This window comes from Cherax quadricarinatus, chromosome 29 (assembly GCF_038502225.1).
Source record: "Cherax quadricarinatus isolate ZL_2023a chromosome 29, ASM3850222v1, whole genome shotgun sequence".
Lineage (NCBI taxonomy): Eukaryota > Metazoa > Arthropoda > Malacostraca > Decapoda > Parastacidae > Cherax > Cherax quadricarinatus.
The window spans coordinates 20,720,896-20,736,071 of NC_091320.1; positions in this window are offsets into that span (position 1 = coordinate 20,720,896).

The window sequence follows — 15,176 nt, forward strand, 5'->3', positions numbered from 1 at the left end:
GAAAACTCAGAAACAACTGAAGCCAAAACCTTTAGAGATACTGGAGCATATTGCACACTTATAAGAGAGGGAATATTCTGTCCCTTTGCATAAAATTTATGTACAGTGCAAATATTACACTGGGTACTTGACTGTGGGTGTATCTGAAGGATTCCCCATGAAAGATGCCATGTTATTACTGGGTAATAACATTACTACTGCTAGTGTGTGTCCTGAACCTATAATGATTAATTCTTCTCCGGTGTTGGCCATAACTCGAGCAACATCCCAAGGGTTGTCTGACGAGAATGTTGACCTATCCTTGGACGACTCCGATCTCGGAATAGCCACGTTGTTTTATGAGGCACACCGGCCAGAGCCTCGTAAATCAAGTGAACAGACCCTGATCAAACCTTCCTATTCCCAGGTTGCAGGATTGCCAGATATGTTTCCATGCCCGAGGGACTGTCCTTCCGGGAGGAACAACGAAAGGACCCTTCTTTAAAATTCGCTTTTCAGGCAGCCATGGGTAAATCCTCTTTGGATCATCCGGTCAAGTATGAACTTAAAAACGATTATTTGATCTGCACTGAGTAACTAGATATCCTGAAGCAATTCCCATGCGCAGTATTAATACTAAAGCTATTCTCAAAGCTTTAACAAAATTTATTTCTTGTTTTGGCATTCCTAAAACTATTCAAAGTGATCAGGGTACTAACTTCACTGCCAAAGCATTTAGGGAGGCATTAACTAGGTTAGGGATAATCCACAACTTATCCACTGCCTATCATCCTAAGTCCCAAGGCCCTTGGAAAGATTCCATCAGACGTTAAAAACCATGATGAGAACTTTTTGCATGCATTTTCCTACAGACTGGGATGAATCACTACCTTTGTTGCTATTCTCATTGCGAGAAACGGTGCAAGAGTCTACCGGGTATAGTCCGTTTGAGCTGATCTTTGGGCACAATGTACGAGGTCCTCTTCGGGTGCTCAAAGAAGGATGGATGGGAGAAGACGTTAGCTCAACACTCTACAACCCGTCTTCAAGGTTGCAGGTGGCACGTCAGTTAGCCAAGGCTAACCTAAGGACAGCTCAAAATAAGATGAAACAGAGGTATGACAGAAGTGCACAATTCCGCTCCTTCCATCCAGGAGACGAGGTGTTGGTGCAAGAACCTATACCTGGCCACACCTTGAAAGCTAGATTTAAGGGACCTATGCAAATTGTAAGTAAATTATCTGATGTAAATTATGTGGTAGCTCCTCTTGATAAGACCTCAAAAACTAAAACCTACCACAATAATTAGTTAAAATCTTTTCATACACCAGATAAAGTCCCAGTAATGACTCTGCCCTCTACCTCTGAGGACGACTCTGATTCTTTGCACTCTACTTCTGAAATTAATGTTAAACTTTCAAACTCTGTCCTCCTCAAGGACCCTAGCTCTTTAATGGAGGGACTATCTGAAACGCAAGCAACAAATTTAACTGAACTTCTACAGTCATACCCTAATATTTTTTCGGATGTGCCAAAAAAATGTACGTTAGGTTATCATGATGTAGATGTGGGAAACTCTAAACCTATTAAACTCTCCCCCTACAGAGCTAATCCTGAAAAGCAGAGGCTACTTCAGCAGGAAGTAGAATTTCTGTTAAAGCATGGTTTAGTGGAGGAGTCATCTAGTCCATGGGCTTCACCGTGCATCCTTGTTAAAAAGGCTGATGGAGGGTTTCGTATGTGTACAGACTACCGTAAGGTGAATGAGGTCACAATCACAGATGCTTACCCTCTTCCTCGTCTGGATGATGTAATCGACTTTGTGGGTAAGGCTACTTTTGTGTACAAGTTAGATCTCCTTAAAGGTTACTATCAGGTACCTTTCACAGATAAGGCGAAGGAAATCTCTGCCTTCGTAATTCCAGAAGGTCATTATCAATACAGTTACCCCCTTCGGAATGAAAAATTCCTCCTCTTAATTCCAGAAACTTATCCATCAGGCTATTAAAGGACTTGAAGGCACGGCAGCGTACCTGGATGATATTGTTGTGGTGTCTGATACTTGGGATCAACACCTATTTAGACTTAAGGCTCTTTTTGAGACCTTTCAGAGTTCCTATTTAACTGTTAATTTATCTAAATCTTCCTTTGGCCAGGCCACTGTTACTTTTCTAGGCCATGAAGTAGGTAATGGTAAAGTTGCTCCTAAACTTGCTAAAATTCTTGCCATTAAAGATTATCCAGTTCCTCATGATAGGGAATCTCTTCAACGTTTCCTAGGCATGATAGGATTTTACAGAAGATTCTGTAAGAATTTCTCAGATACTGTAGCCCCTCTTACCTCTCTTACCAGTCACAAAGTTCCCTTTAATTGGACCCCAGAATGTCAAAGTGCTTTTGATAAAGCAAAAAGATTATTGTGTACTGCACCCATTCTTTTGTCTCCAGACTTCTCCTAACCTTTTTCATTACAGGTTGATGCTTGTGAGTCTGGGGTTGGGGCAGTACTATTGCAAAACGGGAACGAGGAGTTAAGAACATAAGAACATAAGAACGAAGGAACACTGCAGAAGGCCTACTGGCCCATGCGAGGCAGGTCCAAGTCCCTACCGGCTTAAGCCAATGCACCCAACCTAGTCAGGTCAGGTCACATTGACTCAAGGGAGGAACACGGCAACCGACCCGTTAGCACAAGCTATCAGGTCTAACTCACACCCACCCACATCTACTCATGTATTTATCCAACCTATTTTTAAAGCTACACAACGTTCTGGCCTCTATAACGGTACTTGGGAGTTTGTTCCACTCATCCACAACTCTATTACCAAACCAGTACTTTCCTATATCCCTCCTGAATCTGAATTTTTCCAACTTAAAACCATTGCTGCGAGTCCTGTCTAGGCTAGATATTATCAGCACACTATTTACTTCCCCTTTATTTATTCCTGTCTTCCACTTATAAACCTCAATCATATCCCCCCTAATTCTACGTCTTTCTAGAGAGTGCAGTTTCAGGGCCCTTAGTCTATCCTCATAGGGAAGGTTTCTGATACATGGGATCATCTTTGTCATCCTCCTTTGTACATTTTCCAGAGAATTTATATCCATTCTGTAATACGGTGACCAAAACTGTGCAGCATAATCTAAATGAGGCCTAACCAAGGATGTATAGAGTTGAAGAACAACCTGAGGACTCCTATTATTTATGCTTCTTGATATGAAGCCAAGGATTCTATTAGCTTTATTGCGAACACTTATGCACTGTTGTCTTGGTTTCAGATTACTGCTAACCAGAACTCCTAAATCTTTTTCGCAATCCGTAATATTAAGATCTACATTATTTAGTTTATATGTGGCATGGTTATTGTCCTGTCCAACATTTAGAACTTTGCATTTGTCTATATTAAACTGCATCTGCCACTTCTCCGACCACTGCATCAGTCTATTCAAATCTTCCTGGAGTGCTCGAATGTCCTCGTCAGAATGAATTCGACGGCCTATTTTGGTGTCATCGGCAAACTTGCCGATGTCGCTCTTTATGCCCTCATCTATGTCGTTTATGTAGATTGTGAACAGCAGGGGGCCCAACACTGACCCCTGTGGAACACCGCTCGTGACGCTTCCCCACTCTGATTTCTCCCCATTTATGCAAACTCTCTGCTGCCTATTTGTCAACCATGCCTCTATCCAGGAAAAAATTTCTCCTCCTATTCCATGTGCTTTAATTTTCCTCAATAGTCTCTGATGTGGGACCCTGTCAAAAGCCTTACTGAAGTCCATATACACAATATCATATTCGTTACCATGATCTACCTCCTCAAATACCTTAGTGAAAAAAGTTAATAAATTCGTAAGGCAGGAACGTCCCTTTGTAAAACCATGCTGAGATTCGTTGATTAATTTATGCTTTTCAAGGTGGCTACGAACTGCCTCGGCAATTATTGATTCCATAAATTTTCCCACTATGGAGGTTAGGCTTATTGGTCTATAGTTCGAAGCTAAGGACCTGTCACCTGTTTTGAAAATAGGTATCACATTTGCCATTTTCCACTTATCTGGCACCATGCCAGTTTGTAGTGATATGTTGAAAAGATTAGCCAAAGGTGTGCTAAGCTCCTCTTTACATTCCTTTAGAACCCTTGCATACAGTTCATCAGGGCCTGGGGATTTGTTAGGTTTTAATTTATCTATTTGCCTAAGGACCATGTCACTTGTGACCCTAATAGTGCACAGTTTATTATCGTCCTGTTCTACATAATTTATCATTACTGGAATATCACTGGTATCCTCCTGTGTAAAAACTGAGAGGAAGTATGTGTTAAAAATTCTACACATTTCCTTATCACTGTCAGTGAGCTGACCCGAGGAACTTTTGAGTGGGCCTATCTTGTCCCTGATCTTACTTCTGTATACCTGAAAGAATCCTTTTGGGTTAGTCTTCGATTCTCTTGCAACTTTAACCTCATAATCTCTTTTTGCTTTTCTAATTCCCTTTTTTATTTCTCTCTTTAAGCAGCCTGTAGCCTATTTCTCTGCAAAATTCCAGCCGCATCAGAGGGCTTACTCTACCATTGAAAAAGAAGCCCTCGTGCTGGTTCTGGCTTTGGAGCATTTCAATGTTTATGTGGGCCAGACATCGCAGGTGGTCACCGTCTACAGTGATCACAATCCTCTAGTATATCTTCAAGCCATGAAGAACCACAACACAAGGCTCATGCATTGGGCTTTACGGCTGCAACCCTATTGTATTAAAATTTTTCATATTGCCGGCAAAGAAAATATGTTGGCAGACTCTCTTTCTAGAGTCTAACTATATTATTTAATTATATATATTAGGTTAGGATGTTAGGTTAATTGTGGTAACCCCTTTCATGCTCTTTTTTTTTTTTATCCCCTGGTGTGGGTTTTTTTTTAGTGAGGGGATGCGGGCTACCATCCGCCTGTATCTTGGACCTATGTTAGCCCGGCTGTCTGCTGTCTCACTCTGAGTTTAGAGTTTGGCTTTTTGTCACGAGAAAAGCTGAGCTCTATATAAGAGTTGGATGGTTGAGAGGAAAGGTGGTCCCATTATTTTGTGCCATGGCAGCACGGTTACCACTGGGAGGTGGCAGCCTAATCCTGAGCCTTCTCGGGGTGGGGATGTGGCATGCAAAGAGTACGTAACCTTTATTCAGCCCATGTACACACCCTCATTTACAGGCTATCTCCCCCAACCACCGAACCAGGTGACTGAGAGTTGACGATGGGGCCCCATCGTTCAACTAGTAACCAGGTTCAAGCCAACAAGAAGATGGTTTTGGCAATCACAGAGGTTATGTGGGTACCACTCTCCTGTCTGCCCTTGTCATTCCTATTCTAGAGCTGGTTGAAGTACAGTCTGCTCTCTTGTGGCTTCTATTCTGCCTTGCTTACCGTGGAGTGCACTAATACCTATCACTGTACATAGTGTATATAGTGTACATATTGCTGTTCTAAATTGGTGAAGGATAATATAAGTCAAAACTTTTCTGCTGTGTTTATTTTGCTCTGTTTACACCCAGGATAACAGGCCATTTGGACTCCTGGGTTGTAATACTAACACTTCTGGCGACAGTGTTCGTCTCAGAGCAAATGCCAATCTTGTTGACCTTGTTCACTATCCTTACTCTGTTCAAGTACAGGATGACTTGCCACCTGTGCAGCGGGTCGGTGCTATTTCAACAGGGAAGACCCCGTCCACTTCACTGGATCAATCCATTCCACCAGTCGAGGAGAAAGATTTAGCTCCCACTGACTTCCCAGATGAGGTCAAGTGTTTGCTGACTCTGTTGAACAAATGTCGTAAAGCCATTGCCTTACCAGGTGTGAAGATGGGTATAACGAACTTATTGTCCAATCGTATCCCACTTGAACCTGGTACTAGACCTATCTATATACCTGCGTACAGAATGCCTCATTCCCAAGTTGCTGTCACAGAAGAATTGATCAATCAAATGCTTGATGATGGAGTTATTACACCTAGCAATTCACCCTGGAATGCGCCCTTGATCCTAGTACCTAAGAAGGACGGTACTTGGCGCCCAGTGATTGACTTTAGGAAGTTAAATGCGAAAACTATTCCAGATCGCTTCCCACTTCCTATACTTGGTGATTTTTTACGTAACATCGGAGATAACAGTCTTTCCGTCCCTAGACTTGTTACAAGGGTTTTGGCAAGTCCCTCTTCTCGAGGATAGCCAAGAGCTAACTGCATTCTCCACTCCTACAGGTCATTATCACTTCCTCTGTATAGCCTTTGGGTTGCGATCTTCCCCTATCACATTCTCTAGGTTCATGACTAATATCTTTAGAGGTCTCATAGGTAATGCACTTATGGTGTACTTAGATGATGTAATCATTATGTCTGAAGATGTGGATACACATTTGAAAAGACTTGATGTAGTACTTGGTAAGCTTGAAGAAGCCAATTTAAAGATCAAACTGTCTAAATGTCAATTTTTCAGATCAGAAATTAAGTTTCTGGGTCACGTAGTCACTCCTAGAGGGGTTACGACTGATCAAAGTAAAGTAACTGCAGTACTAAATTTTCCATCTCCCAAAACTGCTGATACCGTAAGATCCTTTGTGGGCTTAGCAGGTTTTTATAGATCTTTCATTGCCAATTTTTCTTCCATAGCTGCTCCTCTGAGTTGCTTAAAGATGCTCCTTTCGTTTGGACCTTCCGTCAAGAAAGAGCATTCCAAACACTAAAAGAAAAGCTAACATCTGCTCCAATTTTGAAATTTCCAGATTTTTCTAAGCCCTTCTATCTGACAACTGATGATAGTTCAATTGGCATAGGTGCCGTACTAGCTCAGAAGACTGATGGCAAGTACAACGCAGTTGCATTTGCTAGCGGAGTCCTTACGAAGGCTGAACGTAATTATACAGTAACTGAGCAAGAAGCTTTAGCAATAGTATGATCTTTAAAGCACTTCCGAGACATTATTTATCAGTACTCTGTTCATGTCTTGACAGACAATGCTCCACTGAAAGCCTTTATTCAAGAACAAACAACCTACTGGAAGGTTAGCCAGATGGACCTTGGCTATCCAAGAATTCAGTCCTACTTTTGAGCACTTACCTGGCAAGTCAAATGTGGTCGCAGATGCCTTATGGCGACACGTTAGTATAGTAACTGCAAACCCTCCATTTACCGCCGAGGACGTAAAGAATGCTCAAAGAACAGATCCCATGTGTTGTTAACGTTTATAGAGCAGTCTATTTGTAGTTGATACCTCGTGTCACTGTGTGCGACTCAGAATGAATACCAGTATTGTAGATCATGTTCATTTCTTTTCCCTTGTGCTTGCAGTGAGAGATAGTAGATCCATTCTCCCTTGCTCAGATTTCATGTTATAGCATTATCTTTTTTTCAACCAGGGAAAGTCATCCACTCCACCTAGTTTGTTCATTCCTCCAGTAAGAAAGAACAGATCCCTTGTGGTCTGGTGTGATTCGATTCCTGCTCCAGGAAGATCTTATTCTGACTGTGAAGCCACCAGCACCCATTAGTGACTTTGTAATGAACCAAGAATTACTGTATCGAACAGCCGAGTTGGGTACTCCAAGCAGAAGAGTATACCAGTTAGTAATTCCACAGTCACTAGTGAATGTAGCTGTATCTTTAGTAGATGCTTGTTCAGATCTCCCTCAGTCAAGACATGTGATAGCCATTGCAAAGGAATTCGAACCTCCCAAAGACAATAACCATTCTGCATATGTAAATCTTACCCTCGCAGAGTTGGGTTTAAATGTACATAGTCTGTATAATTAGATGTTCAAGTTGTATGAAGTTGTCCACTGTGTGTTTATTATTAGCTGATCAGTTTTTCAGAATTATTTTTTTGTGTGTTCATGTTCCCTCCAAATTCTGAGAATTTAGCAATAATGATCTGTGCGTGTCAGAACTGTATTTGCTGTTACTTACTTTCACTTTGTAAATATATATATTCTTCCTTAGAATCAGTAGAGTGCATGAATACAGATCGATCGATTAATTCCATCCTTTATTATACTATGATTTGTTTTTACAGTTCATAATGTATTACGTTAACACCCATTACGATACCACCCATTAGTTCTAAGTTACATATGTCTTTGCTATTGTATAGAATCAGCCCAGAGCCACCTGCCTGTTCAGCCTATAGCATAGTATTGTATGTCAAGACAACATACGTAACATGACCGAGCTGTCAGCATAGTTGCTGATCCCCTGTATATGTATATGTTATTTGAGTATCATAGTTAGTACTATCCATATGTTTTACATATTGTTCACCGCAACTTATATTAGTCCCTTTTATATTATTTTATACTATAATTCTAACTTTAAAGAATTACCTTTATAGTACTACCTACTATCATATTCCCAAGCTCCATTATTTGATCATCACTTTATTTGTATTAGTCCCTTTTATATTGTCTACTTTATTTTAGCTTAAAAAAAAAAAAAAAAAAAAAAACTACCTTAGCTCATTATTTTACATTTGTTAAATAATTCAGGTGCTATTTTTTAGCTTAAGACTATTTACTTTGTTTTATACTTAATTCTAACTATAGATTCACTACAAATCTTATGATTACAAGCATTGATCCTGATACCAATCTCTTATTTAATGACTTAAATGAATCAAACAGTTACTGTAATTACTACACTGCAGAACAATCAAAGGCACTTATCAGTGCCAACAACAACATAACTATCTTTAACTACAATATCAGATCTTTAAGCAAGCATTACGATGACCTCATAGCATTACTAAATTCCTTGCATGCCAATATGTCCATCATTACACTAACTGAAACCTGGCTAAAGCCTGATAGTACAGATGTCTATGCCATTCCTGGTTACACAGCCATACACAACTGTAGGCCAGACCAACAAGGGGGTGGCACAGCCATATACTACTCAGACCAACTAGAATGTATCACTAATACTTGCACAAGGGATGAACATGGGGAATATATAATAGCCAAATTCAAATCCAAATACCTACAAAAACCTCTCACATTGATAAACATCTACAGAGTTCCACAGTCAAACATTAGCCAATTTAGTCAAAACCTAGGAAGTATGATAACTGATGCACGCATGAACAAAGATCACTTACTACTCTCAGGTGACTTCAATATAAATCTCCTGCAAGACCAGGACCCACACGTTACTGAATTCACAAACACAATGAGTAACTGTATGTTGCTACCAACAGTAACAAAACCTACAAGAGTTACAGAGACTAGTGTTTCCCTACTTAACCACATCTGGACCAACACCATATCCCCTTTAAAATCAGGCATAATTACAGATAATACCACAGACCACTACCCGACTTTCCTCATAACAACTCTTGGTAAATTACCCCAAGACACTACTAAAGTCACCTTCAGACTTCACAATGAGGCAGCCATTAATAACTTCACAACAGCAGTAGCAAACATTGACTGGCACACTGAGCTAGAAACCTATACAGATATTGACGAATGTATTAATAATTTTCTAAAAAAGACCCAATACCTCTATAACAAGCACTGCCCTAAAAAAACTAAACAGATGACAGCTAAGAGACTGAACAGTCCCTGGCTAACACCCAGCATTCTCAAATCCATAAATACAAAACACCAATATGAAAAACAGTACAGAATGGGTCACATAACCAGAGACCAAACAAAACGTTACTCGTCAATCCTAACCAGCCTGATAAGAAGGGCAAAAAAATTGTATTATGAGAACAGATTATCCAACTTACGAGGTGATATAAAAAAGACCTGGAAAACCCTATCAGAAATTCTAGGAACAAAAAAGATATCACGAAATAGCGAAATAAAATTAGCAAAATCAGATGAACCCCAACTCCCACCAACAGAAACAGCAAACAGACTCAATGATTTCTTCTCCACTATAGGACAAAACCTTGCCAATAAAATCCCAAGCTCAGATACCCCACCAAATGACTACCTCACTGGCAACTACCCGAACACACTGTTCCTAGCTCCGACTAACCCATACGAAGTCTCCCTTATTATCAACACACTAAAAAACAAGGCAGGAGATTTAAATACCTTACCACCCTTTATATACAAAAAAGTGTCACAAGTGCTATCACCAATCATTGCAACACTCTTTAACAAATCCATTGAATCCTCCACCTTCCCTACAGTACTCAAAATAGCAAGGGTCACCCCGATCCACAAAGGAGGAGACCAAACAGAGTTGAATAACTATAGGCCAATATCCAACTTACACCCTCTCTCAAAAATCTTCGAAAAATTAATTCATAAACGAATCTACTCCTACCTTATCTCCCAAAACATACTCAACCCCTGCCAATTTGGATTCAGGCCTAATAAAAATACTAATGATGCTATTATACACATGCTAGAACATATATACACTGCAATAGAGAAAAAAGAAGTCCCACTGGGGATCTTCATTGACTTACGTAAAGCTTTTGATACAGTTGACCATGACTTGCTCCACGTAAAATTGTCACACTATGGTATAAGAGGGCACTCCCTCAACTACCTCAAGTCATACCTCAGCAACAGAAGCCAATATGTGTATGCAAATGGGCCAAACTCCTCTGCACAACCAATTACAGTTGGTGTCCCACAGGGAAGTGTCCTTGGCCCTCTTCTCTTTCTCCTATACATAAATGACCTACCAAATGCTTCGCAATTACTCAAACCCACACTATTTGCAGATGACACTACATACGTCTTCTCCCACCCGAGCCCAGTCACGCTAGCAAATACTGTAAATACCGAATTACAGAAAATATCTACCTGGATGAGAACTAACAAACTTACACTAAACATTGACAAAACCTACTTCATTCAGTTTGGTAACAGAGCTACAGATGTCCCTCTTAACATAATGATAAACGGATCACCTATCACAAAGCTAACAGAGGGAAAATTCTTAGGAATCCACCTTGATAATAGACTCAAATTTCATACACATATACAACAAATTTCTAAGAAAATTTCCAAGACTGTAGGCATACTATCGAAGATACGGTACTATGCTCCACAGTCAGCCCTCCTGGCCCTATATCACTCTCTTATTTACCCCTATCTCACCTATGGAATTTGTGCATGGGGCTCAACAACAAGTAACCATCTCAGATCACTAATTACCCAACAAAAGGCTGCAGTTAGAATGATAACAAATTCTCACTATAGGCAGCACACTCCACCAATATTCAATACACTAAACCTCCTCACCATACAAAACATCCATACTTACTACTGCACCTATTACATACATAGAACACTTAACTCTGATATTAACCCTCCCCTCAAACATCTCCTTGCCAACCTCAACAGAACACATGACCATAACACAAGGCACAGATCACTCTTTGATGTTCCTCGTGTCCATCTCACACTATGTAAAAACTCAATGCACATAAAAGGCCCTAAAATCTGGAATTCATTACCTGTAAATATAAAAGAAACACTACCTGTTTATAAATTCAAGTCTCTTCTCAAAGATCACTTACTCACCCAAAACCAAATAAATACTGAATAACTGAACCTTATAAATTGTATATCTTAAATGTTTCTCAAAATTATATCACATAAATGTTAAACCTAAAACCCAATCTAACTTTATTATTTTTTAAATACACTACCTAACAGAATACTCCATTCTACTGAATGTACAACAATGCATACAACCATATGACCTGTCTTTGTAATACTCACTTGTGCTTTATAGTAACCTGTTTACATTAATGTTTTATAACTGATTTCATCATTGCTTAGTTAATCTTAAGTTAATTTTAAGCCAGCCCGTAATGCTATGCATAGTATAAGTGGCTTTGGCATACTGCTCTTACCTGTATTTGTTGTACCTCTGTATGTGTGCTCAAATTTTTAAATAAATAAATAAATAAATAAATAAATAGTTGACCCCTTGCTAGGCTCATTGACTAGCTTGTGTGACGTCACGTGATACCGTATGTGAGCACTGCGCTCCCTGTCTCGTCCTCACTCTGCGCTTAGGTCTACGACAGGCAACACAGGCAGACTGGGCCCTCTCCCTCTCACACTCTGCTAATATAAGTGTTACCATCCAACGACTGTGTTTAACTCCAACCATCACATCTCCACGAACCCTCTCGACAGTGGCAGTTGTGGTAGTTATAACAGTTGGACAGTGGTGGTAGTTGTGGTAATCATAGCAGTGGTAGTAGTTGTAGTAGTCATAGCAGTGGTGGTAGTTGTGGTAGTCTTAGCAGTGGTGGCAGTTGTGATAGTCATAGCAGTGGTGGTAGCTGTGATAGTTATAGTAGTGGTGGTAATTGTGGTAGTCATAGCAGTAGTGGTGGTTGTGGTAGTCATAGCAGTGGAGGTGGTGGTAGTTGTGGTAGTCCTGGAAATTGTGGTCAAGTAGTTGTAGTAGTAATAGCAGTAGTGGTAGTTGTGATAATAATAGCAGTAGTGGTGGATGTGGTAGTCATAGCAGTGGAGGTGGTGCTAGTTGTGGTAGTCACAACAGTAGTGGTAGTTGTGGTGGTCATAGCAGTGGTAGTAGTTGTGATAGTTATAGCAGAGGTGGTAACTGAGGTATTCATAGCAGTGTTGGTAGTTGTGGTAGCCGTAGCACTAGTGGTAGATGTGGTAGTTATAGCAGTAGTGGTAGTTGAGGTAGCCATAGCAGTGGTGGTAATTATGGTAGTCATAGGAGTGGTGGTAGTTGTGGTAGTCAGAGCAGTGGTGGTAGTTGTGGTAGCCATGGCAGTGGTGGTAGTTGTGGCAGTCATAGCAGTGGTGGTAGTTGTGGTAGTCATAGGAGTGGTGGTAGTTGTGGTAGTCATAGCAGTGGTGGTAGCTGTGATAGCCATAGCATTGGTGGTACTTGTGGTAGTCATAGCAGTGGTGCCTGTCCACCTACACTACAATACACATAAGACAAAAGTAATGGTAAACAGAGGTAGAACCACGGGTACACTGGGGGTCTGTGAGTACTCAAGTAACGAGAGTAGTTACACCAGGAAGAGTATTGATGGGTAGAGGGATGTACGTGTAGCTTCTGCCTTTCTTCCGCTTCATTATTTCTTATAAATTCTATACCATTTTTTTCAACACGGTATGGCATATTTTTTCACTTGTGTCATGTCGGAGTGCCCTGAAGGAGCAGAGGGCAGGGAGAGAGCCTCAAATATCTAGACAGTACATGATAATTTTTAAGGCAGACTGAAGAGAGAGCTCTTCTCAGCAGACAGCCTCTGCTATCTGTTACACTCTCCTTTCTCTCTCTCTCTCTCTCTCTCTCTCTCTCTCTCTCTCTCTCTCCTGTGTTGGAAGTTCTATACAGCAACTTGGGTGGCAAAAGTATCTCAGGGAATGTGAGTGTAGCCACCTGCCTTAACATTGGCTGTATAATGAGTTTGAGAAGGTCCCTGAAGCTAACATTCCACAAGTGAGTTAGGACATTCCCCTGCGGTACGCTACCACCAAGCTACCTTCATACTCTTCAACAATAAGAACTTCCCTGACGATCCATTCTTCAAGGTAAACTTCAAGAAGCTTAAAAAAAAAAGGCACACAACGCGGGTTGCTACATTTTATTGTGAAGACGTCTCGTTCACTGGGGACTACGTTGTTAAATTCTTACCGATAAAGTCTTAATTGCATTCTGTTGGTGTACTCTACCGTTGTACTGAACATTTTAAGATGTTCTGGAAAGCTACCCCTCAAGGAAGGTTCCTTGATGTTGGTGAGGGGCTCTTGATTTAGGGAATTGGATCTGTGCTCCAGTTCCCCAAATTAAGCCTGAATGCCTTCCACATCCCCCCCCAGGCGCTGTATAATCCTCCGGGTTTAGCGCTTCCCCCTTGATTGTAATAATAATAATCTGGAAAGCTAGAAATCCATGTTATATTTTAGCTTCACCGCATCTTGTAGGCACATATACGCAAGTCTTATGTACAAACTACAGGCACATTTTTGTTAACACACCGGCCGTCTCCCACCAAGGCAGAGTGACCCGAAAAAATAAGAAATAAACAGTTTTTCTTCTTACATTTAGTAATTTATACAGGTTACTAGACCTTTGCTCCCGGCATTGTAGTCTCTAACTACAAGCATGGCTTACGGAGGAAGGATTCTTCTCTACTTCCCCATGGAAATTATACACACACATATGTACACATAATACGTAAACATCTAATGATGGGATGTTTGTTTACATGGTGGACCTGTTAGCCAGCGGTGTGCCACCAAGTTTCTCACTGATCCTGACAACGCAAATGATTTTGAACTAGTACAGTGACTGGTGCCACATAGTGGAGAGGTTCACGCAGTGACTGGTGCCACATAGTGGAGAGGTTCACGCAGTGACTGGTGCCACATAGTGGAGAGGTTCATGACTGGTGCCACATAGTGGAGAGGTTCATGACTGATGCCACAGAGTGGAGAGGTTCATGCAGTGACTGGTGCCACATAGTGGAGAGGTTCATGACTGATGCCACATAGTGGAGAGGTTCACGCAGTGACTGGTGCCACATAGTGGAGAGGTTCACTCAGTGGTGCCACATAGTGGAGAGGTTCACGCAGTGACTGGTGCCACATAGTGGAGAGGTTCACTCAGTGACTGGTGCCACATAGTGGAGAGGTTCACTCAGTTGTGCCACATAGTGGAGAGGTTCACGCAGTGACTGGTGCCACATAGTGGAGAGGTTCACTCAGTGACTGGTGCCACATAGTGGAGAGGTTCACTCAGTGACTGGTGCCACATAGTGGAGAGGTTCATGACTGGTGCCACATAGTGGAGAGGTTCACTCAGTGACTGGTGCCACATAGTGGAGAGGTTCACGCAGTGACTGGTGCCACATAGTGGAGAGGTTCATGACTGGTGCCACATAGTGGAGAGGTTCACTCAGTGACTGGTGCCACATAGTGGAGAGGTTCACGCAGTGACTGGTGCCACATAGTGGAGAGGTTCATGACTGGTGCCACATAGTGGAGAGGTTCACTCAGTGACTGGTGCCACATAGTGGAGAGGTTCACGCAGTGACTGGTGCCACATAGTGGAGAGGTTCATGCAGTGACTGGTGCCACATAGTGGAGAGGTTCACGCAGTGACTGGTGCCACATAGTGGAGAGGTTCATGCAGTGACTGGTGCCACATAGTGGAGAGGTTCACGCAGTGACTGGTGCCACATAGTGGA